The sequence below is a fragment of the Notothenia rossii genome (genome assembly GCF_949606895.1).
Source record: "Notothenia rossii genome assembly, chromosome: 7".
Lineage (NCBI taxonomy): Eukaryota > Metazoa > Chordata > Actinopteri > Perciformes > Nototheniidae > Notothenia > Notothenia rossii.
In genome coordinates, this window is record NC_136905.1 from 55803670 (window position 1) to 55827971 (window position 24302).

The 24302-nt window shown below is 42.5% G+C and overlaps 4 long non-coding RNA genes across 5 annotated transcripts; 3 read left to right on the plus strand and 1 right to left on the minus strand.

Annotated features, from left to right (window-relative positions):
* Positions 1-4793: 4793 nt before the first annotated feature.
* LOC307013356 lies at positions 4794-7275 on the plus strand. 2 transcript variants are annotated; one of them, XR_013800958.1, is made up of 4 exons: positions 4794-5087; positions 6684-6768; positions 6935-7064; positions 7151-7275. It is a non-coding gene; the product is annotated as an uncharacterized lncRNA (long non-coding RNA). The 2 variants fall into 2 exon arrangements; XR_013800959.1 differs by lacking the exon at positions 6684-6768.
* LOC307013357 lies at positions 7270-8129 on the plus strand. Its single transcript, XR_013800960.1, has 3 exons — positions 7270-7482; positions 7628-7702; positions 7998-8129. It is a non-coding gene; the product is annotated as an uncharacterized lncRNA (long non-coding RNA).
* Positions 8130-14558: 6429 nt separating this feature from the next.
* Positions 14559-17827, plus strand: LOC307046887. The gene is made up of 2 exons (XR_013810267.1): positions 14559-15429; positions 17566-17827. It is a non-coding gene; the product is annotated as an uncharacterized lncRNA (long non-coding RNA).
* LOC307046886 lies at positions 15740-21474 on the minus strand. The gene is made up of 3 exons (XR_013810266.1): positions 21320-21474; positions 18725-18804; positions 15740-18185 (listed from the first exon to the last, which is right to left on the minus strand). It is a non-coding gene; the product is annotated as an uncharacterized lncRNA (long non-coding RNA).
* Between the last annotated feature and the right edge of the window lie 2828 nt (positions 21475-24302).

A 24302-nucleotide genomic window follows, 5' to 3' on the forward strand; every position in this document is an offset into this window, starting at 1 on the left:
TGTGGAGGATGATGCATCCTACATGCCAGCAATACACATGGGTTAAAATATCAGATGGTAGAGTTAGTGCAGCCAGATTGGACAGGTTTTATTTACCCAAGCCCTTTTCTGCTAGGGTTACAAACTGTCAGATCATCCCTGTTGCTTTCACAGACCATCATTTAGTTTTGATGGAGCTGATCTTATCTTCCAACGGAAAACCCAGATCTTTTTGGCATTTCAATAAAAGATTATTACATGATTTGAATTTCTGTGAACATTTTCAAATGTTTTGGGCTTACTGGAGATCTAGGAAAGATAGTTTTTCTTCCCTTACTCAGTGGTGGGAGGTAGGAAAAGCCCAAATTAAGGTTTTTTGTCAACAATACACCTCCTATTCAACAGCCAACATTAAGAGAGTAGTGGAGAGTTTAGAAAGAGAGATAATAGATTTGGAAAGTGTCTCATATGCTGATCCACGGAATAATGTCAGTTTAAAAGGAAAAAGACAGGAGCTTAACTCCTTTATGCAAGAAAGAGCCAAAGGAGCTTTAGTCCGAGCCCGTTTCACCAAACTCCAGGACATAGACGCACCCACTGCCTTCTTTTTCAGTTTGGAATAATCAGTGGTAAAGAGAAAACAGATGTTGTGTCTGCGGCTTCCTGAGGGAAAGGTGACCACGGAGCCGGCTGAGATGAGGAAGCATGCAGTAGATTTCTACACAGATTTGTTCAAGGCTGATGAATGTGATGTGGATTCTGCTGCAGAGCTTCTGCAGGGACTTCCTCAGCTGAGCTCAGAGAAACAGAACACGCTCAGCTCTGAGCTGACTTTTGATGAACTAACTGCTGCTGTGTCTCAGATGGCGTCAGGAAAGGCTCCTGGAATAGATGGATTATCATCAGACTTTTTTAAGCATTTTTGGAGTCTTATGGGACAGGACATTTTGGATGTTTTTAAAGAATGTTTTGAAGAAGGGATGCTCCCAGCTTCCTCCAGGCGTGCAGTTCTCTCTCTGCTTCCTAAAAAAGGAGACTTGACCTCTTTAAAAAACTGGAGACCAGTGGCTCTTTTATGTACGGACTACAAAATCCTCTCAAAGGTTTTATCAAACAGATTAAAACTTGTTATTGGTCAATTGATTGTTGTGGATCAATCGTACTGTGTGCCAGATAGGTCTATGCTTGATAGTATGTTTTTAATGAGGGATGTGTTTGATATATGTAAATTATATAATATCAATGCTGGCATCATATCAATTGACCAAGAGAAGGCTTTTGATCGTGTAGATCACAAGTTTCTCTTTACAATACTGCAGGCTTTTGGTGTTGGGGAGGGGTTCCTGTCCTGGGTAAGGATTCTGTACCATCAAGCGTTTTGTGTAATAAAAGTGGGGGGAGGGTTGAGTGTTCCTGTGCCGGTTGGGAGGGGGATCAGGCAGGGCTGTCCTATCTCAGGTAAGCTTTACAGTATTGCCATTGAGCCTCTTCTCTGCAGGTTGAGGAGCCGATTGAGGGGTCTCTGTCTACCAGAGATGTCTCACAGCCCTCCTGTTGTTGTGTCAGCATATGCAGATGATATAGATATAATTATCCAGGGTCACACAGATGTACAGGAACTGAAAAGAAAGCCTTGCCCTTTACGAAAAAGCATCTTCAGCCAGGGTCAACTGGGGAAAGAGCGAGGCTGTTTTAGTGGGCCAGTGGAGAGTAGGGGACATTCCTAGTCTTCCTGGCGGCATCAGGTGGGGTAGACAAGGGATTAAAGTCCTAGGGGTGCAGTTAGGGACTGAGGAGTTTCAAAAACAGAACTGGGAGGGAGTGCTTGACAAGGTGGAAGCTAAGTTGTCTAAATGGAGATGGTTGCCACCTCAGCTGTCAGAGGAAGAACTCTGATTGTGAATAATCTCGTTGCCTCTTCTCTTTGGCACAAGCTCGTAGTGTTGGCACCACCACCAGAGCTGGTGAAAGAACTACAGCGGTGCCTTATAAACTTTTTCTGGTCTGGACAACACTGGCTGAAGGCTTCGGCCCTGTATCTCCCTGTGGCAGAGGGAGGGCAAGGGCTGATAGACATTCAGTCCAGAATAGCTGCTTTTAGACTGCAGACTGCTCAGAGACTGCTGTACGGCAGCGGGCAGCGCTGGTTGGATCCTGCTCGGCTGCTCCTCAGGAAGGCTGGAAGGCTTGGGATGGATAAACACCTTTTCCTAATCAGGACGACTGAAGCTGACCTGACGGGACTTACATCCTTCTACAGATCCGTTCTTAACGCCTGGCAGACACTAAAGGTCACACGGACCCCGGACCAGAGACCGGGAATGTGGTTGTTTGAGGAGCCACTCCAAAATAATTACCTCTTCCCAACTTCAACCTTTTCATCTGCAGCTTTGGGAACAAAGTTTGTTGAGGCTGGAATCACCAAGCTGGGTCATCTAAAAAGAACGTCAGTTGAAACTCTTTGTAACACCATAAACATCAGGTCTTCCAGAGTGCTCCAGAGGATCGTTGAAGACATCATGCAGTCCCTGTCGGCGCCAGAGAGGGCATTCATTGGGGATCCTGCTAGATTGGACAGTTGGAAAGAGGAAAATGACTACGAGTTTCCCTCACTCACCGTTGGTCCTGCTGTCGGAGAGTGGCAAGAGGAGCGTGGAAAACTTTTCTCGCTAAAAACTCCAATTCTGGGCAGTTTCAGTTCCTGTGGGAAAAAGCAGCTGTACCAGTGCTGTGTCAAGACGCTTAACATCCGTCTTCTAGCTGAGGTCAAGGAGTCAAGGTGGAACGAGTTTTTCCCTTCAGACTTTACCCCTAAAGGCAGGTGGAGGGTCCTGTATAAGCGTCCTGTTGAAAAACGGATGGCTGACCTCCAGTGGAGGATTATACATGTAGCTTTAGCTACAAACAGACACCGAGCTCACCTTGATCCAAGTGCTGGGGAGGAGTGCCCTTTTTGCCAGCAGAGTGAAACAGTTGAGCACCTGGTAGTTTCTTGCACGCGGCTAGCAGGCTTATTTGGGCTAATGAAAGGATGGGTGGAAGGGTTAGGGGAAGTGTTTTCACTTCCTCTCTTTGTTTATGGGCCTAAATATGTGGCAAAAAGAGGAGTAACTCTCTCTCTGATTAATGCTATTTTTGCAACTGCTAAGCTAGCAATTTGGAGGACCAGGAAGAACCAGATGCTAGGGCAGGGCTGGACAGATGTTGTTCAGAGTGTGAAGGGTTTGGTGGCTGCTCGGCTAAAAGTAGAACATGCCTTTTACAGTGTGACAAACAACCTGCCTGCTTTCAGGACTCTTTGGGGGGTCAATCATGTTCTATGTACGGCAAGGGACGATGGTACGCCGGAGCTGAATTTAAAAAAAAATGTGGGGTTTGTTATGTGTGAGCTTTGATATGAATATTTAAAAAGGAAAAAAAAAAAAGAAAGTCTTGAATGTGATGATTTTGTAAGTTCTTATTTAAAAATGACTTAAATAAAGGTTTTATTAAAAGTCACAAAAAAAAAAAAGTCTCACTCCTAGACCAGGGGTACGAAATCTATGCAGACTGCTGCAATAAGTACATTAATTAACTGTCTCATCGATGTTTGTCTGAATTAATATGTAATATTAACAATCATATTATTCCATATATCAGCTGTCAATCACTGTTATGATGCAGCGATTACCATGTTGTTCAGCAAAACGCCTTACAAACTGATTAAGATCCAAAATGTTAGTGCGTTTTTGATTCAATGCTGAGTACAGCCAAACTTGACAGTCTCTTCTCTGTCATTGTAGACCGCAAATACCTCGTTCCTTCCGTCCACAGTACTTGGGTCCGGATGCTTCTCGTTTTGCTCCGTCCCGTTTAAACAAAATTGCCGCCAATCATATTTCCACGCTCGCGCCATGGCTGGGGGAAGGGTTACAAGCAGGGGTGGACTGGCCATCTGGCATACCGGGCATCGTCCCGGTGGGCCGTTGACCCAATGTGGGCCAGTCCGCTATGGTTTTTTTTTCTTTTCTTTTTTTTCTCTAAATTCCCTCCAATTGGGCCGGCCAATTGGCTACAGAGGGCTAGCAGTGTGTTGCCAGCATCGACACATATTATTGGTCTATTGTTTGTCATTGTCAATCAATCATGGGCTGACAGGCTCAGAGAGCCCTGACAGTGCTGTCAATCACAACACAAACCAAGGTGGGGCGGGACCTCATGGCATGGGCGGGAGTCGCGGGACGGGCTGCTGCTGAGCTGAAAATGGATAAGCAGAAGAAACGCCCGGGTGGCGCTGAAAAACTGTGACTTAAAAAGCTGAACTCTCTGGAGGTGGAGGCTGCTATATATTCTAAATTGACGGACCTATTTGGTGCCGGGGTCACCGCCCCAGCAGGTGCTGCTGCGCCGGGAGACAAGCGAGTGGAGGCATAAATGGTAAGTAACGTTAGCCTGGGGCTGGCTAGGCTAAATTTTTGAGACATGTCCAAAAAAAAAGTAGAAAACGTTTTTACATTGAATGTGATGTGACCTAATTAACTGCATAGTCCTACTTGTGACAACATATTAGCCCAGAGTTGAAGGGCTGTGAATGTTGGTAGTTGTGGTTGATTTTGTTTAAATATGCCGAATTGTGATATTATGGGTTATTATTGTTCAGATGATTTAGCTAGGCTAGCTAAGAGCTGCTAACGTCAGCGGTTTCTTGTTGCCATAGCAACAGTAAACGTTCACATGGACCAACGAGCTGTAAGTAGAGATGAAGCTGCAGAATCAAGCTGTATTGTAAATACAGATGAGATACTTTGAACTTTAGCATAAAATAGAAGTAAACCTATAGGAAATAATTACATTAATTTGCAATATTTGCCATTGAATTTATTGTAATCTTTCAATTCATTTATTGTTTACTGAGGTGATAACTATTTCATAATTTGTGTGTAACTTTAATTTCTGTGTAAATGTGTCAGTTCAGGGAGAGAGCCAGACCAATTCAGGCAGCCCAAAGACTGCACCACCACCACCAGTGGTGCAGAAAGTGTTCTGTAGCAGAGACGGCACCAGTAGAAGGTGGCTGACGTACTGTCCAGAGCGTCACATGCTGTATTGTTTCATCTGCATGGCATTCGGTAAGAGAACTGATAGCAGTCTGTTCATCAGTGGAATGTCAGATTGGAGGCATATACACCATGTATGGTGCTACGCACATGTACTAAATCTGGTGCTTGCAAACACAACCCAGATTTTTATTGAGAGTGGGTCCCTGTTTGCGCTCCTCAATGGCATTGCGGTATTCATCAAAGAGTCATATAAAAGGATGAATGTGTGGGAAGAGTCAGTCCGAAACAAGAGACGTAGACGCCTTGCTCCTATTGGCGAGACACGCTGGTGGGCCAAGCATGAGGCCCTGAAGAAGGTGTTTGGCTCCTTTGGAAAACTGGAAGATGGTCTGTACGTTAATGTGCTGTTGACATTATCAGCTATACAGAAACAGGCAACAGTGAAACCATGTATCCGTGTCATGGCCAGAGGATATGCAGAGTCATTGCTCAACTATGAGACGATCTTGACGGCTCAAATCTTCCTCCGCATATTTGAACATACCTCTCCATTGTCTAAATACCTTCAGACGGCAGGATTGGACATCCTCTCTGCTCACAGAATAGTGGCATCGACACAGGATACGCTGAAAAGCTTGGGAAGAGATTTTGAATCTGTAAAAAAAGCAGCAGACACATCTGTTAACTGGACAAACACAGAAATCTAAGAGAGAGATGACACAGACATTGAAGTGGAGGCCACACTGCCACAAAAGAGGAGGAGGATGAAGAAAGTCTTGCCTGGAGAGATGGCTCAGGATGAGACCCTGGATGATGCAGAAAAATCCTATGAGGTGAATGTGCATAACCGGATCATGGACACAGCAATTGAAGCCATTCATAGGCGCTTTTTAACACACGGCAATCTATATGCTGACTTGGCATGTCTGGATCCCAGAAACTTCCCTTAGCTCTGCACCAGTGCTCTTCCCCAGTCTGCCCTTCAAGACTTAAGCAAGTGCTTGCAAGGATTTGACAGCAGGGCAACCAAGGAAAAATATGCAGGCCGAGTTGAAAAGCTTTGCACTCCAGTGGAACAGGCTGAAGGCATCCCCATTGGCAGAGTACAAAGCAAGAACAGTAGAAGATGGATCAGGTGGTGAGGAGGACAACACAGAAGAGGTTGAGATAACTCCCATAAGCTGTTGCTCCTGCAAAGAATGCCCTCTCTTCTGCTACCAGATACTTCGCCATTTCAACATGCTAACAGATGCATACCCTGCCCTAGGCCTTGCTTATAAATACCTGCTTACATTATCCCTCACACAGGTGGCTTGTGAGCGCACATTTTCAATTTTGAAGTTTATTAAAAACAGACTCAGAAGCACCCTCTCATCTGATAAATTGGAGGCATTTATGTTGATGGCCACAGAGAAAGACATCCTCATGTCCTTGGACTCTGACTCTGTGATAGACAGACTTGCAGAGAAGAGTGAGCTGCTTAAAAAGCTGCTCCACTGATAAGGCGAGAAATATTTAATATTATTGTTATTATCACACATTATGGATGTAGTAATTCATTATTTGTCATTTTAATTATGCTTTTCAGAAGTTGTATTGTGCTTATGTGTTGATCCTTAAGGGTGTGATCATGTACACTAAATTATCAATTATTCTCCATTACAGGTTGTTCTGATATATTTGAGGAGTCGTTCTCCCTCTGTTCTATATGTGGACTTGTTCTCTCATTTGGGACCACTGTTAGAATTTGGTAAGTGTATCATGTATTTTTTAATGTTGTATAAATTCATACTTCATCATTTTAAAAAAGTTTTGAAAGAAACGCACATCCCAAAAGTTTTCAACTTTAGGTGCAGGACAGAGGAAAACATTTTATTTATTTTTCAGACTTAATAATGTATCCAATTCCCTCTCAGGTTGACCACTTGACATGTGAGAGCTTGAGGAGTTGTTCCCCCTCCGTTCATGTTCGAGGACTTGCTCTCTCTCTGCCTCCACTCTACCTTCACTGCACCAAAGTTTGGCTGTTGAGTCTCCTCTAGTATGGTGAGTTTATCATTTTTTATGTTTTATGAAATCATACTTAATTTGTGAGGATTAGAGAATTAATAATGTATCCAATTCCCTCTCAGGTTGACCACTTGACATGTGAGAGCTTGAGGAGTTGTTCCCCCTCCGTCCATTTTCAAGGATTTGCTCCCTTACTGCCTCCACTTCACCACTTTTTGGCTACTGAGAAGTCTATGATTTGTTGAGTATGTCATGTGTCTTATAATGTTATATGAATTCATACTTGATTTGTGATGATGAGAGACTTAATAATGTTTCCATGTCTCTTTTAGGTGGACCACCCTATATATGAGAGCCTAAGGAGTTGTTTTCCCTCTGTCCCCTTTTGAGGACCTGCTTTGTCTCCTCCATCATTCACTGGGCCACTTTTAGGCTCCTGAGCTTATTTCATGTGGTGAGAGGAATGCAATATGTGTATGTTTAAAGGTTATGTTTAAAGGTTTATGTGAAGAAACATACTATATGTGTGATAAAATGACAATTGGTAATTCATAAATGTCTCTTTATATTCTCTGCTACCATTATCTCCTGTCAAACAGGTTTTCCTGACCTGCTAGAAGTTCTTCTATGATGCTTGAGTCATCCATCATATCTGAGAGCTTCGTCTTGACTTTGTGAGTTTATTATGCAACTTGTTTTGTCTCAGATTGAAACAAAAGGTTTGATTATGACTATTTCCTGGCTGAAGATTTTCATATCGATGGTTTTCATTTCAAACATCTGCATATCTTTTAAGTTCAATTAACAGTTATGCAGGTAGGCCTTAGGGCTCTTTTGAGACTTAAGTCATCCTTCATGACAGATACATTTGTTCACTAAGTGTCACTACGTCACAAAAAGGCTACATGGCTACTTATATTTGTCAGTACACAGATACTGAGTACAAGTTCTGTTTGCTGTTTCTTGCAGGTCACGAATTTGGTGAGGAGTGGAGCTGGCTGGCTGCGGACGAGGAAGTATAGAGCAATACATTCTTGTGCACATACACGTATATGAGAATGCATATCTCTTCAGACCTGTAACCCATGTCTTAGACTTTTCAGACAGCTATATATATATATATTTTTTTTTCCAATTCTCTATTTATGGTTTCATAATGAGTGAGTGAATTTCAGCTCTAATGCTGCTACTGTCTGTAATATGTTTCTATTTAGATTATTTGTCAGGATATTTTTTTGTTATTATTGTCCGAGTCTGGTTTTAACCAATACTGGGCTTACACCAAAAGATTTTCACAGTCACAGACTAAAAACTGAAAGGGTAGCATAAGGGTTCTTCCCGTTAGTCTCGTCCCACCCCTAGTCATTACATAACTTATGTTGTGATTTGACACTATAATGAATAAAGATTGATTGATATAGCTGTCAATTTTAGTCCTTGAGTTCATAGTTAAGTGCTTCATTTGTTAACTGCTATCAAGGAATATGACTCTCCTTTGTAGTATGCATGAGAGAAGATGCCGCAAGATTAGTGGACTTCTATGTAGTGTCCGCTGATAATGTAGTGGGCTGGTCTGGACAGAAAATGCCAGGGCTGAATTTTTGTCCCAGTCCACCCCTGGTTACAAGGCTCGTGTCTTGTGGTGCATTCACTTTGTTAAATATGTTCTTTATTCTCGCGTCCAGGAGAGAAGCTTTAAAATGAGATTAAATGGAGTCTCTGAGAAGATTCAAATGGGATATTTTAATTTAAAAAAGGCGCGGTAGTGTTACAGACAGAATATTGTTCAGGCAGAAAACAGCTGTGATCTGGCTCTCATGAGCAAGAGAAGAGGGCGAATCCCTCGTCCGGTGCTGCTATATATATCCTCTGCTGGCTCCTCCCCGCCAGCCGGCTCGCCTCGTCTCTAATGTCCGTTGTTGCATTTAAACAGAGGATTGGTACTTTTCACATTCAATATATGCTTAACCCGCCTTTTCTCCTCATATTCTCTTTCATCACTTTTCATGTAACACATTCTAAACGCTGTAATCAATACTCCAAAATATACAGAAAATACTTCACGGCTGGTTTGGTTTCCGGATGTTGTCACATGCTACTCTCGTCTGTAAACAATAATGAATTCAAATAAACTGTACTTTCATTTAATATTCAGCATGGTAGTATCTCGACATCTATAGTTGTAGTGTTAAATCAGTAGGTTTCGGTTTGCACCACTCCATGTCATTTCGCTACTCAATTCACCTCTTTAGGAAATCGTATATTAGCCACATGCTAAATGCTAACCGTAGATGAAGGATTTTCAGAATAAAAGCTTAACTGTTTGTGCACAAGAATTTCAGGTTTTTCAGTATAAAAGAGCGTTTAAACTGACGGTATGTTTAAGCTACATTATACCATCAAAACATTGATTTTAATTTCTAACAACTTGCACTCGGACATTAGAGATTTTCTCTCATAAATGTCTGATGAGCCCAACGACCACCACCCGTCTGCCTGATATCAATATAAAGCTAGGAATCTCCTCTTTCCAACAGTGTATACAACTCAAAATGTGTCTTCGAGTCAATGCGACTGATTTTGATAGAGCAAGTCACATATGAGGTGGTCCCCGAAAATCCTTGATAATGAAAAGTGGATTTTATTTAGCTTTTCTCCATGGACCACCTGCAGTACCCTCGCGGACCACCAGTGGTCCGCAGACCACAGTTTGAGAACCGCTGCCATAGAGCATGTTGCAAAACACACAATAGCCAGAATGTGTAGTTCTGGGGACGGGGGGCGGGGTGGACCCATTCAAACCCAGTTTTGGACAGTCTGCCGTGGTTCCATCCCATTTCAAAGTGTTGTTCGACGCTCAGCGTAACCCTCGGCGCGCACTCAAACATCCAATCATAGAGCTTGAGGACTATCACAGGGTTTGTCAAGCGAAGCGGAGAGAATACTTACTTCCGGGTGTAACATTCTCTAAAGCAACTACTATGAGCTGCTCAGACCCTCGGTCCTGACGGACTCTAACTTGTGTTTATTAATCAAACAAATAAATAAACACAAGGATAATTATCTGTTATTGTTGAGTAAATAACAGTGTGTGGTTTAGAAAATAATACAAAATTAGAAGGAAAAAACGATGAAACAATACAGATTTCAGTATTCTGAGCCCCTACTCTCCCCATAACTGACGGCAACAAAAGTCCTACATTATTCAATTAAAATAAAGAAGTAAAAACAATAAGTGTGGCTTGATATTGAGTAAGAAAAAGGTTGATAAACGCTGTGAGAATGGATCTGCGGAGAGCATTTCGCCGCGATCCCAACTCCTCTATTACCAACGTTCAGGGAGCTCTATGCAAGTCAATGGGACGCCCGTTGACAACTGACTTCCAAGGGGTACCCTGTCCGTAATAGTGTGACGGGTAGGGGCCCTGATCGTCCGTCAATATGTGACGGGTTGGGAGTGAGAACGTGTTGTGATATTACAACAGACCCTGCTGAAATCAGTGATATCTTCTCAGACTACTATTCTGAATTATACACCTCACAGTCTTCTCCACAGGATTGGGACAACCCTAACCTCTTATACCAGGGGTATTCAACTAAAATTCAACGAGGTCTAGTTAGGGAAAATCTCCCCATGCAAAGGTCCGGAGCTAACTTGCTTTATGAATTAGTGTGATATATATTGAATTATAGAACGGACAAGTCAAATCAATCAATCTGATTGGTTCTTAGCCGTGATATACTGAGCGTATACCACGGGTAGAATTGTAAGTTGCTTTTCACAACAAGTCAGTATCTCTCCGCGTCTGAGAAAAACAGTATACCGTTGGGCTGAAAAGCAAACTGCCTGCAGTTTGCTTTTCATACTGGAACAAGAAAGCAGCGGAAAAGTAGCAGGGCAGAAACCCTCCTTTTTACGCAGCGGTCCAGACATAGACATCAGAAGGCAAAACATATTCAGTGTGCAGTTCCTTTGGCATTAGGGCAGGGATATCTAGATACTTTCCAAGGTTTGACATAATGAATTGTGCTACTTTTAAAGCAAGCAACGATGTTTTCAAATCTGTAATCAAAGAGGTCCGCAAAAACACTATCGACCAATCAAATTGCTTGATTTGACTTGTCAGTTTTATAAATATATTGACATTTCTTCCGTTACGAAAAAAAAATTTTCAAAACAAAGCATAAGATGGAAACATTTAAGATTAACTTCGACCTCCGGGGGGGGTCTTACTATGGAGGAGTGGATTGAGGAGTGCCTATCTCCAGAAAAAAAAGCACCTAACGACGACATGCAGAGCTACGTGAAGAGCAGGTAGACCAACTGGAAAAGTACCACCATTCAAAAGCTTTCTCATGCAGGTCTTGAAACAAAGCAGAGAAATTATGACCGTTAGTTGGCCACAGGTGCGAAAGCTCTCTCCAGAGCTACTGGAAGCCGAATCTCGGGAACCCGAGAAAGTGGAGCAATATTCTCGCCACGCCAAGCAACAGCCTAGAACAGGGGTCGGCAACCCACGGCCCTCGAGCCGCATGCGGCCCTTTAAGCCCTTTGCTCTGGCTCCCTTGAGCCTAGACAAAAATAAGAAGGAAATAAAATAAAAGTATTTGTAGGACTATTTATATTTTGTTAGATGGTTGAAAATGTTTCGTATCTTGTATTTTGAGGTGATTCTGTGACACATAAAAAAACATTAAAAAACAAACATAACGGTTTTAATTAGGTCAACTAAAATATGCGTCACATCCTGCTACGGTCCCGCGCCAGCGCCTTTTCCTGCGGGTGAATAACCTGACCCCCGGCTCGATGAGCGAACTATGGATAAATCAAAGAAAAGTACCGGAGGAACACAGGATTTAATTCTGCTTGGACAGAGTTATATGCTTTCACAGCAAACTATGCTGGTTTACCGGTATGTTTGATATGTAGAGAGAAGTTGTCAACGGTGCTGCAGCCTTTACGTATCGAGGAACAACAAGGGAGAGGAAGACAGCTGACGATCTTCAGTCATAATTCAATGGGGTATGTAATTTATTTCAGAAAACACTTTTTGTTATATTCCATGGAATGCTCTTAACATCCCGATAGCAATGAATATATTAAATGCTTTGACAATAATTACATACACAAAATAATCATTGAAATATATATATATATATATATATATATATATCAGATATACAGTAAATACTGTGGATATGTGTAATGTTTCTCTCTGGCTGCATTTAAAAATAAAATAGGAGAACATAAATAAAATAGCTTTTGAAAATATGTGCATCTTAAAAGTCTTTGATTTTAGATAAATAAAGTGTAGCAGCAGCAGCTTGAGTTTCCCTTTTTCTTTGTTAACCGTTACACATCATGACTTAACAGTTTCAGACGATTATAGAACAATATCAGTCTTTACACATCATAACAATTGAACAGTTTTAAAGTTTCTCTTTCTTTCCCTCTTATATTGCAGTCCCTCACTCATTTTTTTTTAATTCAGTGCGAGAATTGAGCTTGAGCTTGTCCTGCCAGGTGTTTAAATCTGGGCTGAAATGGTGTCAGGGCCATTCTCATACACATGCAGGTGCTCATTGGTTAGCCTCGGTTAGCCTGCCCTGGAACGATATTTAGTTTACATTTTTATCCTGGTGGACTGATCATATCGGGCTCTGAGACTGCTTATTTTTTGTGACCTCAGTTCTGACTTGAGAGGGAATGTTTGGTCAAACATTTTGTGTTTTGTCTCATAGTGGCGTTTTGGCACTTTTAATGAGCGCCACGGTCTGTGAACAAATGAGCTGGGACTTTGTTTCATGGATTCAACTCCTCTATACATCTCCGGTAGCTTCAGTTAACGTCAACGGTGTTAAGTCTGGTCTGTTCTCGCCCTCTCGCGGAAATAGGCAGGGATGCCCTCTATCTCCGTCATTATTTGCGCTAACCGTCGAGCCTCTAGCCCAGGGGTCGGCAACCCCTGGCACGCGTGCCAGCATTGTCACGCGGCACCGTAACCAGTGGCACACTAGGAATAAGTGGAATAAGTGTGCAAAAATATTTAAATTGTATTTTCCAATCCTGAACGAGACCGCCGCCAGAGCGCGTCTCCCCGTTACCTGCAGAAGGAAGCCATGCACGCAACGCAGCCCCGCTCTCTTTATCTCCAGGTGACTTTCTGCCGCTTTCCTCCGTGGTGCAGTGCTGATCGTTTCACCACGGACGGATACCTGAACCGTAGCGTCCGGCTAGCTTAGCCGCTAGCTTAGCGATACATACACACCGCGTTGTATTCTCCTTCCCCTGTCGGTCCTAAAAGCTTCAGAGGGCGTTCATTTTATTCACTTTGAACTCGGCCAAATGGAGTTTAATGCTTTGGGATTTAAGTTCGGCCACATAGTACGTGCATGGGTTTGAAAGTATAACGTGCTAGCCTGCTGTAATACATCGTATAGTCAGGCACAAATTTATGAGATTTAACAATGGCCAATTATATTTCTTAAATAATATGTAGCCTATTCCCAGAGCATAATTCATGGGGCAACAAGGTGAGGTGTAAAATGTGTTTTAATATCATACATTTTACGCCAGTAAACTTGTACGGACTTCGGCAGTAGTGAAGACTCACTGAACAAATTAAGTACAAAGACAACTCGTTCGCGAACGTGCAAATCACCAGAAGTCGTTCGCGAACCGGTGAACGAATCAGTGAACAAATCTTTAAAGTGAACTGAATCAAAAGATTTGTGTCCCTGAAGGGAATCGGAATGCCCATCACTAGCGGACTGGCCATCTGTGTGTTGAACTTTCCTGTCGGCTCCCAGACCGTAGTCGAGGAGGGCAGAAGCAACCAGCTTCAGGTTCAATAACTCACTTTAGCTTAAATGACTGGAGAGATGCGAGTTCTTCTTGGGAGGCCGTTGCATTTATTTAGCTGTTCTTCTGTTTCACAAAATACATCACAGACCTCTGTTTTTCTGCTTCCTCGTTTCACTTCCAGAAACATACACACGTTCCCTCACTGTCGGTCTACCATACACAAACATACATGCACAAGCCACACCCCTCTCTCTCTCTCTCTCTTAAAGGAAAAGCGATCTCATCTAACTCTGCATGACCCTAATATCATAACATGTGTGCTCTGGAGAATCACAGAACGGACGTTCGTCCTTATTATTATGCCGTTTAAACCAACTATTTAAATGTGTTTGTTAAATTCGGCATCATGTAAGTTGCGCTGACAGGTCCACACACTTCGAGGCTCAACCGCCCTCCTGCTGATAGTTGACGAGCGTCAAGCTCCTCAACCCCCCCCCCCCCCCCCGTTGATAATTCTAGCCTTATGGCTTCGTAGTGAGGAAGGATGTAGGGGCATCACGCGCTTCGGTTTTTTGCATAAGCTCTCATTGTATGCAGATGACCTTTTACTTTACATTTCCAGCCCATCTTCCTCCCTTCGTATAATTCCAAGCATTTTAGAGCAATTTAAAAAGCTATCTGGCTACAAACTCAACCTCCAGAAAAGTGAATATTTCCCTGTTAACACCCTCGCTGAAAAACTTCCCCAAGCTCTCTTTCCTTTTAAGAAGGTCTCAGAGGGATTTAAATACCTGGGTATCCATATTACTAAATCGTTTACAGAGCTTTTTGCCAAGAATCTTAGTCCATTAGTAGAGTGCTTCAAAGCAGACTTAGCTAGATGGTCCTCCTTGCCTTTTATCCTTAATGGGACACATTCATTTGATAAAAATGGTGGTACTTCCTCTGTTCTTATATTCCTTCCAACACATTCCAATATTTATAAATAAATCATTTTTCTCAGCACTTGACCAGCAGATTAACTCTTTTTTATGGTGCAACAAGAGGGCTCGTATCAGAAGAGTAGTTCTTCAACTCCCTAAATCTGAAGGTGAACTGGCCCTGCCTAATCTCCGCCAATATTATTGGGCATGTAATATTAATAAGCTTATTTTTTGGATCACTAATTTGGCACAGGGCGAACACCCTCGATGGGCCCAGGTCTTTAAAACACTCTAAAGATTTGAGGTCAGTTTAGGAAGCAGTTTTGCTTACAAGCTTCATCAGGTCTAGCCGTTGTGCTCGGATCCTGTCTTTCGGACTTGGTCAGACCATAGACTGTATATATAAATGGACGTAGGGTCCGTGACGTCACCCATAGGATTCTGCAGAGTTGCCGAGAAGCCCTCAGTGGGCGGAATCGGCCACTAACGGCTCGACAGTGACGTCAGGGTTCAACTCCCGACTGCTCCAGCCTGCTCCAAATAAGGGCAAAGAGGCGGAGCCGAGGCGGGACCTGCTGCTACCGAGCTGGAAGTTCCAGAGCTAGCTGAAGCTACCAAGCTAAGCTAACATGCTCCCGATCTGCACACTGCTGTTGCATTTTACGTTTCTAAGGTAAGCGGACATGAAACTATTCAGCAAAACTATAAATAATAATTTAAGTTATTGAGTTTTTAGCATAACTTCAGAATCTTAAAATCCGTTAACGTTTGTATGCAATTGTGCTAAATTCAACACTGGAATCAAGCAAATATGAATATGTTTGCATGAAATAGTTATTTATATTTTGATATCACTTAATTATATGTGTAATACATTTAAGTCAAGCTAAGGTACATGTGATGGTAGCTAGTAGTGCTCTTACCTGTGAGGCCTCCTCCAAACAGCATAATAACCAGACTGTATCATCAGGGTGTCCGCGGGGTCTTAAAAAGTATTAAAAGTTGATAAATCAATTTAGCGAAAATTAAGGCTATTAAAAAGTATTAAACGGCAATTTCCAAGGTATTAAGAAGGTTCACAGCAACGACAACATGAAACACCCTTTAATTTACTGAAACGACATGTCGGGAAACCCCACAAGGCGGCCCCATGCATAGCGCGTCGTAAAATGCTGCTTATTATTTTAAGTTTCGTTGCCTTGCTCCGCTCTGTGTGGTGGTGGGGGGGGGGGGGACGACGACGACGACGACGACGACGGTAACAGGTCCCAAGGTGGGTAGACCGGCATACGCAACGCTCTGGGGGTCCAACGGCTCCGTGTGTGCCCTATATGATCATTTTCTGATAACGATGAAATAGCACGCCTCCCTCTCCCCACGTCTCCTGCTGCTGCTGGGCTGTCAGAAGAGGGGGAGGAAAAGAGAGGCAGTCACCGTTTAGTAAATATTCTTATATTATTATACAGAGAACAGAGTCGTTATCAATTTGTTTTAAAGCTCAATAAATAACAAAGAAGACCTCTGACCGGCACTTTTCTAATTTTGTACGGAAGATTTAAACTTTAACGGACATGTTGACCGGCGGAACATTTTTTTTTAGGAAACTGCCGCACGGTCCCCTCGTTCCTTGGAAGAGGCGGAGAGGTGGGTATTTTCATCTGCTGGGGGCTGAGAGATACAGCAGGAGAACACGCCGTCCACCGCGGAGAATAAACAGAAGGGCAACCATGGCAACCATGCTCGGGGGTCTTCTTCGCTGCTTTTGGTGTATTTCGGGCGGCAGCAGCGCCACTTACAGGCCTGACATATGTACTACATCGTTTCCAGCATTTCCAGCGGTCTAGTGTGAACGGACACGTTAATGAATCGAATGCGTGTGAACGGAAGCCTTTTTTGCGCTTGCGTATGCGTTTTACCGTATGCGTCCTTGTGGAGCCGGGGTCTAAGCCAAACTATATCCGGTCACAGAGATCTGCTATTTTAAAGTAAAGTCAACAAATATAGACCCTAAATATAGTCTATATTAAGAACGAGAAAAGTCTTAACATATATATCCTTTTTTGTAAACATATGACAAATGTGTGAGGGTGATGACGTCAGAGCATCGTCCTATGTGCCAGAGCTTAGCCCCGGACCGCCCCAGCCCAATTTAACCCCTGGGTATTTGTGAGGGAGCTCCTATATGGCATTACCCCGCTGTAGCTCACCAAAGTTTAACATATTTCATAGTTCAAAGTTTTGTCAATTGCTTTGTTTATTGGTCAAATACTGGTTTCTAATGGTTTCTGAGGAGTTTTACTGGAATGAAAGAGCACAGAGTCTACAGAAGCAAAAAAGCAGCATACTGCATTAAACCTGACCTTCACAGAGAGGTTGAAGTTCATGTGGAAAGGAGGCTTCAGTAGTCTGTCTGCACTCTGTTTAGTTTTGCTATCTTACAATCAATATAGTAAAGTGTGTTGCCAATGTAACCGGTTAGAACTCAAAGTTGCGATGAGGTCTTAAAATGTATGGAAAGGGTCTTAAAAAAGGTCTTAAAAGGTATTAAATTTGACTTCAGGATTCCTGCATATACCCTGATCATTAAAACTAAGTACCATTTCTAGATCCTTGACTTTAGACAAACAATTCAAAAGACAACATGTATTCAAAGACCAATCTTTATTTGAATGTGCCTCTTAACCTGAGATATTAGTTATACAGTAATAGTATTGACAATCTGAAAAAACTGAGCAACTCAACAGTCAACTTTATATTTCTTATTGTCTAAAAGCATTTATTATTTTCATTTTCCCCCTCTCATATTCAGTGTGGACGGATTGAGACAGCGTGGTGTCCAGAGAGCTGCAGAAACCTCCGTGTGATGGACGTCCTTGTCTGTTGGTTTGGAGAGGACTGAGGGTCTTTCCTCAGCTAAGCTAACATGCTCCAACTGCACAGGCCTAGTCTGTCACGTTATTTGACTAAATGTGTTTACTTATACATTTAATAGGTTTACACCTTCTGTCCATATGTGATTTTTATTTAAAACATGTTTGATTAACTTTTGGTTCGCGTTTCAATAAATTGTATTTGTATTTGCACGCCTTTTGTCCATTATTCTTACTGAAATGTTAGATTACACATTCACATCCGACTGAAGATTGGCCCCATTTATTTGTGACGTTGCAAACTCTGCGGTACAAGGCACAAGTGATGTGAAGCTCATAAAGCGAGGCAAATACAAATAATCAGCTGATGGAGTGTAGATGTGGAAATAGGTACATTCGATCAGCTGACTGTTTTCACAATAAAAGTAGTTTCTTAGTGAATGTCCTGTACTGGTCTTAAAATCTCATAACATCAGCTTTTAATGTTCCTCTTGGATGTTCTTCTTGACCCTCAGAGAAGGAGAACCTGTTGAATCGTGTCTTTCAGGCATGTCCTTTCCTAACAAAAATTACAGGAAACATAAAACATATTATTGCAAAACAAGTGTGTTATTTATGAAAGCGGTGTGTTTGTGTGTTTAGGGGCTGTAGATATAATTATTTTGGAATTGTAATGTTTTTTTTTGCTACAAAGACAATCAGATTATGAATGAACAGTATGAAGTTCATCAACATTGAAATATGTTATTATCAAAATAATATTTAACTGTTATCAAAATGTAGTGCAACTGTAGAAGCTTGCTCTGTTGTCTCACTGAAAGAATAACTTTTACCACGTTTTACAGACAATATTGAGAGATAAATAGTAGCAGTTCTCACTATGTGTTAAATAGCTTTGCGTTCAATAGTCATATTGCTAAATATCTAAATGTAACTTTTTGCATGGAAAATACCCTCAACTTAACTGATGTGTAGGTGATCTAGTATTTAGTATTGTTTAATGGAATGTATATCCGTGTATTCAAGTCAATACTTCATTTAATTAAACCAATATCTTTCTTGATTCTTTGTACAGTATGAAAAATAGAGTCTTTGTACCTGTGCTGAAGTTCACTGCTGTGAGGAGTCCAGTTCTGTCTCTCACTCTCTGGTCCAGCCTGTCTGCATCACCTGGACACCTTAAACAAACAGATATATAGTAAAGTACCATGTGTACAAAAAATATAACTGATTCTCTTCTGTTGAACATGTTGGATTGTGTATTGTCCTAGTCAGGGTCCTTTTTATTTTTACTGTAACTTTGGAAGTTGTGTTACCAATGCTTAATGTTTATTTGATACCAATTTGGTAATGCAATTAATAAAAACAACAAGGTTTGGGTTCGTTCTACAGATGACTGTGGCGTTAACGTGTAAGCTTAATAATGAACTCCAGCTCAACCAACCATATTGTAATATCTAAGTAATCATCTTGAAATATGACATTAATAATTGTAATATACACACACATCTTATTGTGAGGTTGATTTCACATACACTACTTCGACATTAGCTTGTCTACATACTCGAGCATAGCCAATTTAAATTAACCTTAGCGATGCATACAATTCCCACCTACATAATAAAATATCTCTCTAAGTTACAAGGATGTACGGAGCCCTGGGGGTATACTACGAAGCAGGATTTTCGCTTAGCCGGCTAACGTCAGGGAAAACTCGGGGTTTCCGGTCCTACGAAGCTGGTTCTCTTTTTAGCAGGCTAGATCTCCATGGTAACTTATGCTGTGCGGCTAACCTGCCCCGGAGCAGGTTAGGTTGCAGGCTAAGAGCTCAACTCAGTGAAAGCACTGCCTGCTGACCAATCAGAGCTCAGTGTGCAGAGTTTAAAGCGATAAAGTCATATTACAGGAGAAAGGAAATACAGAAAAGCTGCCGTTGCAGGAAAGACGGCCGGCAAAAATCACCGAATGTGTGATCGTGAACATTAATAGAATATCACCTCCCATCTTCAGAGTAATCTGACTATTATAACATTAGCGTTAAGAAATCTTACTTAAATATCTACCACAACATAAGTAACCGGTTCAGAGTATCATTAAGTACAGTCCGCGGCATATCACATCATAATGTATCATATACTTCCTTATCTGAGTCAGCTGAGCCGTATCTGGCCGTGCAACACTCACAGTGTCACATACTGTATGCAGAAGTATTATTTTAAGCAACACATTAAGTTGACGAAACACTCGAGTCAAATGTAATTTAAAGTCAGATCCACTCGTGTAGACGGGGCAGTGATATCATAAACCTGTTAATGTACGCATTCAAACACTTTTTCTTTTACCAGCTGTATTCACCTTGCAGGTGCAACTATGTGGCTTTTATCCTGGATAAAGTGTTTAAGTCATGGATGTTTAAAGTTTAACTTCTTCATATGTCTAATATTATCGTTGACTTTTCCTTCAGGAAGTATGACGTGCTGCAGTGTCAGTACGCTTCTCCATGTTTGTGATTGGTCGAATGCTCCAAATGTGCTAGTGTAGTGCAGAGCTTTGTGACCACAGAGCGTGTGAACGTTGTGATCAGCTGTTTTAGCGCAGTGCTGCTGTACAGACCGACGTCAACAGCAGCCCTGTCTGTGCACACGGAGACCGACTCTGTCATCCGGTGATCTAACCGCCTTCTGGAAAAGCTTCACAAGTACGTCAAATGCGCTTTGTGACACAAGTGACGGTTCGCATTTCAGATTGTTGCCGCGCATGTGTACCTTCGTACCACTTATGTGCACCCCTGTGTATAGGTGTGTGTGTGTGTGGTTAAACGTAGCAGCCTTGATCTCTATTCAGCGGTTCTAATGAAGGGAAACACAGTGAAGTAAACAGTAAAAGGCACAGCTCTTTGCAGCTGGTGCTGCTCTTCTCAGATTCTGCTGAGTTACACGTTACTGCCGACAGTGCCCTGTACGACGAAGCCAGTTCAACAGACCCTGGATATGTTTGATTTACCCGGTTTAACTAACCCTAACAAACGCGATCCATAAGCGGTCCTACGAAGCTGGTTATCAACTCAGTAAATCAACCAGGGTTTCTCTGACCGGCTTAGAGCGCCTTCACGTGAAAGGGACGGGGTTAGCAACATTTGACCAATCACAAACATGGAGACGCGTGCTGACAGCGCAGCGTCATACTTCACGAATGAATAGTGTAAATAGAAAATCCTGCTTCGCAGTACAGGCCACTGGTGCCGCAGAGATTTCATAAAGTGAAGGAGGTCTTCCTTCTATAAAACAATACTGTGAGTCACGGACAGGAATCCCTCAATTTAAATAAAACGAGGCCACGCTTTATTAACTCGTGCGCACGCTTTATTAACTCGTGCGAACGAGAAAGTAAAACGTGGCCACGTTTTATTTATTTTTCTCTCAATGAACCCTCCAAGGCTCCGTAAGGATGACCTTATTTTATCAACCTCAAACGGAAGCCGTTTGTTCTGCAGTATTATCACATTTAACGCTTAATACTTGTCTATTTCGTTTTAACCTTTATACAGTCTATGATTTTAACTTGGAGGCTACGATTAGCATCGTTAGCACCGATGTAGCTACCACTCTCTTACACGCTAACCCAAGCCTTAACATTCATTACGTAGCTGATTAAAATCATGAACACATAAATAAGTACTCGAATTTCACTTACCGCAAAACCGCATTCATGCACCGTCTGTTTCAACCGCAGAGCGAGTCACAATAGTCTGATATAAAAGCATGAAGAACAAACAAACACGGCCGGGGTCAAGTTGTGTTCCCTGAATGAACTGAGCAGGCAGAGTCCCAGTAGCTTCACGGAGCAGCTAGCAGAGAGACAAGAAACTAGCAGCAGCAGTCACTTGACAGAGCTGTCACTCAATGTGACCACGCCCCTATTTATACAAAAACTTTAAGACCTAATATAAATAAAAGGGTCGTGTTATAAAACAATTCACTCACAGATCCATAATCATGAAAGTGGAATCTAACTATATTCATAATAACATGTGTTGCATCCATGGGTAGAAACATGTTTTTTTCTGCTGTAAAGTTGGGCATTTTAACATGGGGGTCTATGGAAATTGCTCCTTTCTGCAGTCAGTCCCTATCGGCCAATATATGAACTGCAGTGTTTGGCACTTCCGTATTGGCGTCCCGGCTCTTCCCCAGAGTTTGCCGCTTGGGTCAGACAAAGGCCTGCGGTCTATTAACAACCTTTATGCTGGTGGTGTTTTCCCTTCGTTTGCAGATTTAGCCAACAAATTTGACCTTCCAAGTTCTCACTTGTTCCGATTCTTTCAGATCAGGCACTTTGTGGAAAAGAAATTCCCCCAACTTCCAGCCCGGCCTCCTGATTCGATAATTGATTCTTTCCTATCACTTAAGACCGATACAAGGAAGCTCACCTCCATTATATATAATAAAAATGTTAAGATAAATCCTACTTGCTTAAATTCCCTTAGAGTTGTATGGGACCAGGACATGTCAGATGATCAGTGGGGACGTATATTAGACCTGGTATGCACCTCGATCGATTTATTTTCGCCCATAAATGTTAGTTTCGGTTCTGCTTGTTGATTCCTAAGGAAATGCATCTCGCCGCTTTATGTACTGTTAGACGGGGCGGGCTGGACGTGTAGCACAGTGACAGGGTTGGAAAGCAAAACTCGTTTTTTTGTCCGGTCCCGGGAATAATAAGAATTGTGAGGACAGGAGGCGGAGGCCGAGCCCCGCGGACCGCAGCTCTCTCTCTCTATGCTCCGTATCAGCTGATCGCATGGTGCAGCTCAGCGTCTCTCTCGCTCTCTCTCTCTCTTTCTACACACAGCAGCTCCGCTGCCAACGCGTTTAACAGCCTCCTCTTTGTCAACCTTTCTTATGTTCTTTCTTTAATACGTAATAAAGGTTATTAAGCGTTTTAGCTCCTGTGTTGTTAATATTGACCGCCATTTCCTTTATGATGTAAATCAGCCTCCCTGTCTGTGTCCTCGCGCTGTCCTCACATCCCCGGACCCCCAGACTCGGAGGTGCACAGGGATGTCAGTATTGTTTATGAAGCAGGGTAAAGAAAGTACATTATTGAAATGAAAATACTATTTATTTACTTACAAACAGTGAGTATAGCTGGGCAGCTGCAGCATGTGTATTGCAGGACATGTGATGGACAGACAGAGTGTGTGGTTGGACTCTGTCACACAGGCAGGTTGCAGTGTAACATCAGAGAAGACTGGGAATCAGCACGATAGATTCAAACACACACGAAGAGACGAGACAAGAAGAGAGAAACAGTCGGAGTCATTTCAAATGGCCTGCTCCAAAAAGAGAAAGGTAGACAGCGAAAACAGAGCATTTAATGACATTTTCTCTTACTGGACCTCTTTGAAATGCAATTAAATACCCCTCCATTATAGCAGCAGCAACAACAACAACAACAACAACAACAACAACAACAACAATAATAATAATAGCAATAATAATTGGGAGGGGGGGCGCGGCTGTTCTTATGTTCTCTGAGGGGAGGCTCACCTTCCCACACTTTGAAAACCCCTGTTCTAAGGCTATTTTTAATGCTAAAAGTTCCTTGTTCCCCACATCATAGTTCCTCTCTGCGTCTGTCAACTTACCTGACAAGAACGCACAAGGATGGAGCTTGTTGTCCTGAGCAGACCTTTGGGAGAACACCGCTCCGACGCCTTTGTTCGAGGCATCCACCTCCACAATGAATTGACTCTGCGGGTCAGGCACTGTGAGGATTGGAGCAGTTGTGAACAGTGTCTTGAGTCTTTGAAAGACTTTCTCCACCTCAGTATTCCACTTAAACACAACATGGGAAGAGGTTAGTACATGTAAAGGCGCCGCGATGGCGCTAAAGTTTCTTATGAACCTTTGCCAAAGTTGGCAAAGCCTAAAACTTGTTGGATCTGTTTCCTGTTTGTGGGAGTTGGCCAACTTTCCACAGCACTAACCTTTACTGGATCCATATGAACATGGTTTGCGGTGATGATGTAACCCAGGGAGGAGACCGTCTTGACATGAAACTCAGATTTCTCAGCTTTGCAGTACAGTTGATTCTCCAACAGTTTCTGGAGTACTTGGCGGACATGTTGAATGTGAGTCTCCTCATCCGGTGAGAAAATTAAGATGTCTTCAAGGTAGACAAAGACAAACTTGTTGAGAAAGTCCCTCAACACATCATTGATCATACCCTGAAAGACACCTGGAGCATTGCATAAAGCAAAAGGCACCACAAGATATTTGTAGTGGCAACTAGGAGTGTTGAAACCTGTCTTCCACTCATCCCCCTCCCAAATTCTGACGAGATGATAGGCGTTTTGAGGTCCAGTTTGGTGAATACTTGGGCATCCTGCAACAGTTCAAACGCTGAAGACATTAGTGGGAGGGGGTATCTATTCTTAACAGTTATTCCATTGAGTGGACTATAGTCTATGCATGGACGGAGAGAACCATCTTTCTCGCCAACAAAGAAAAAGCCTGCAGCCGCAGGTGATGACGACGGTCTAATGAGTCCAGACTTAAGGGAAGAGTCAATATACGTTTTCATGGCCCCCCTTTCTGGTGCAGAGATGGAGTAAAGCCGACCTCTAGGGATCGGGGCTCCAGGCAAAAGGTCAATAGGGCAGTCATAAGGTCGA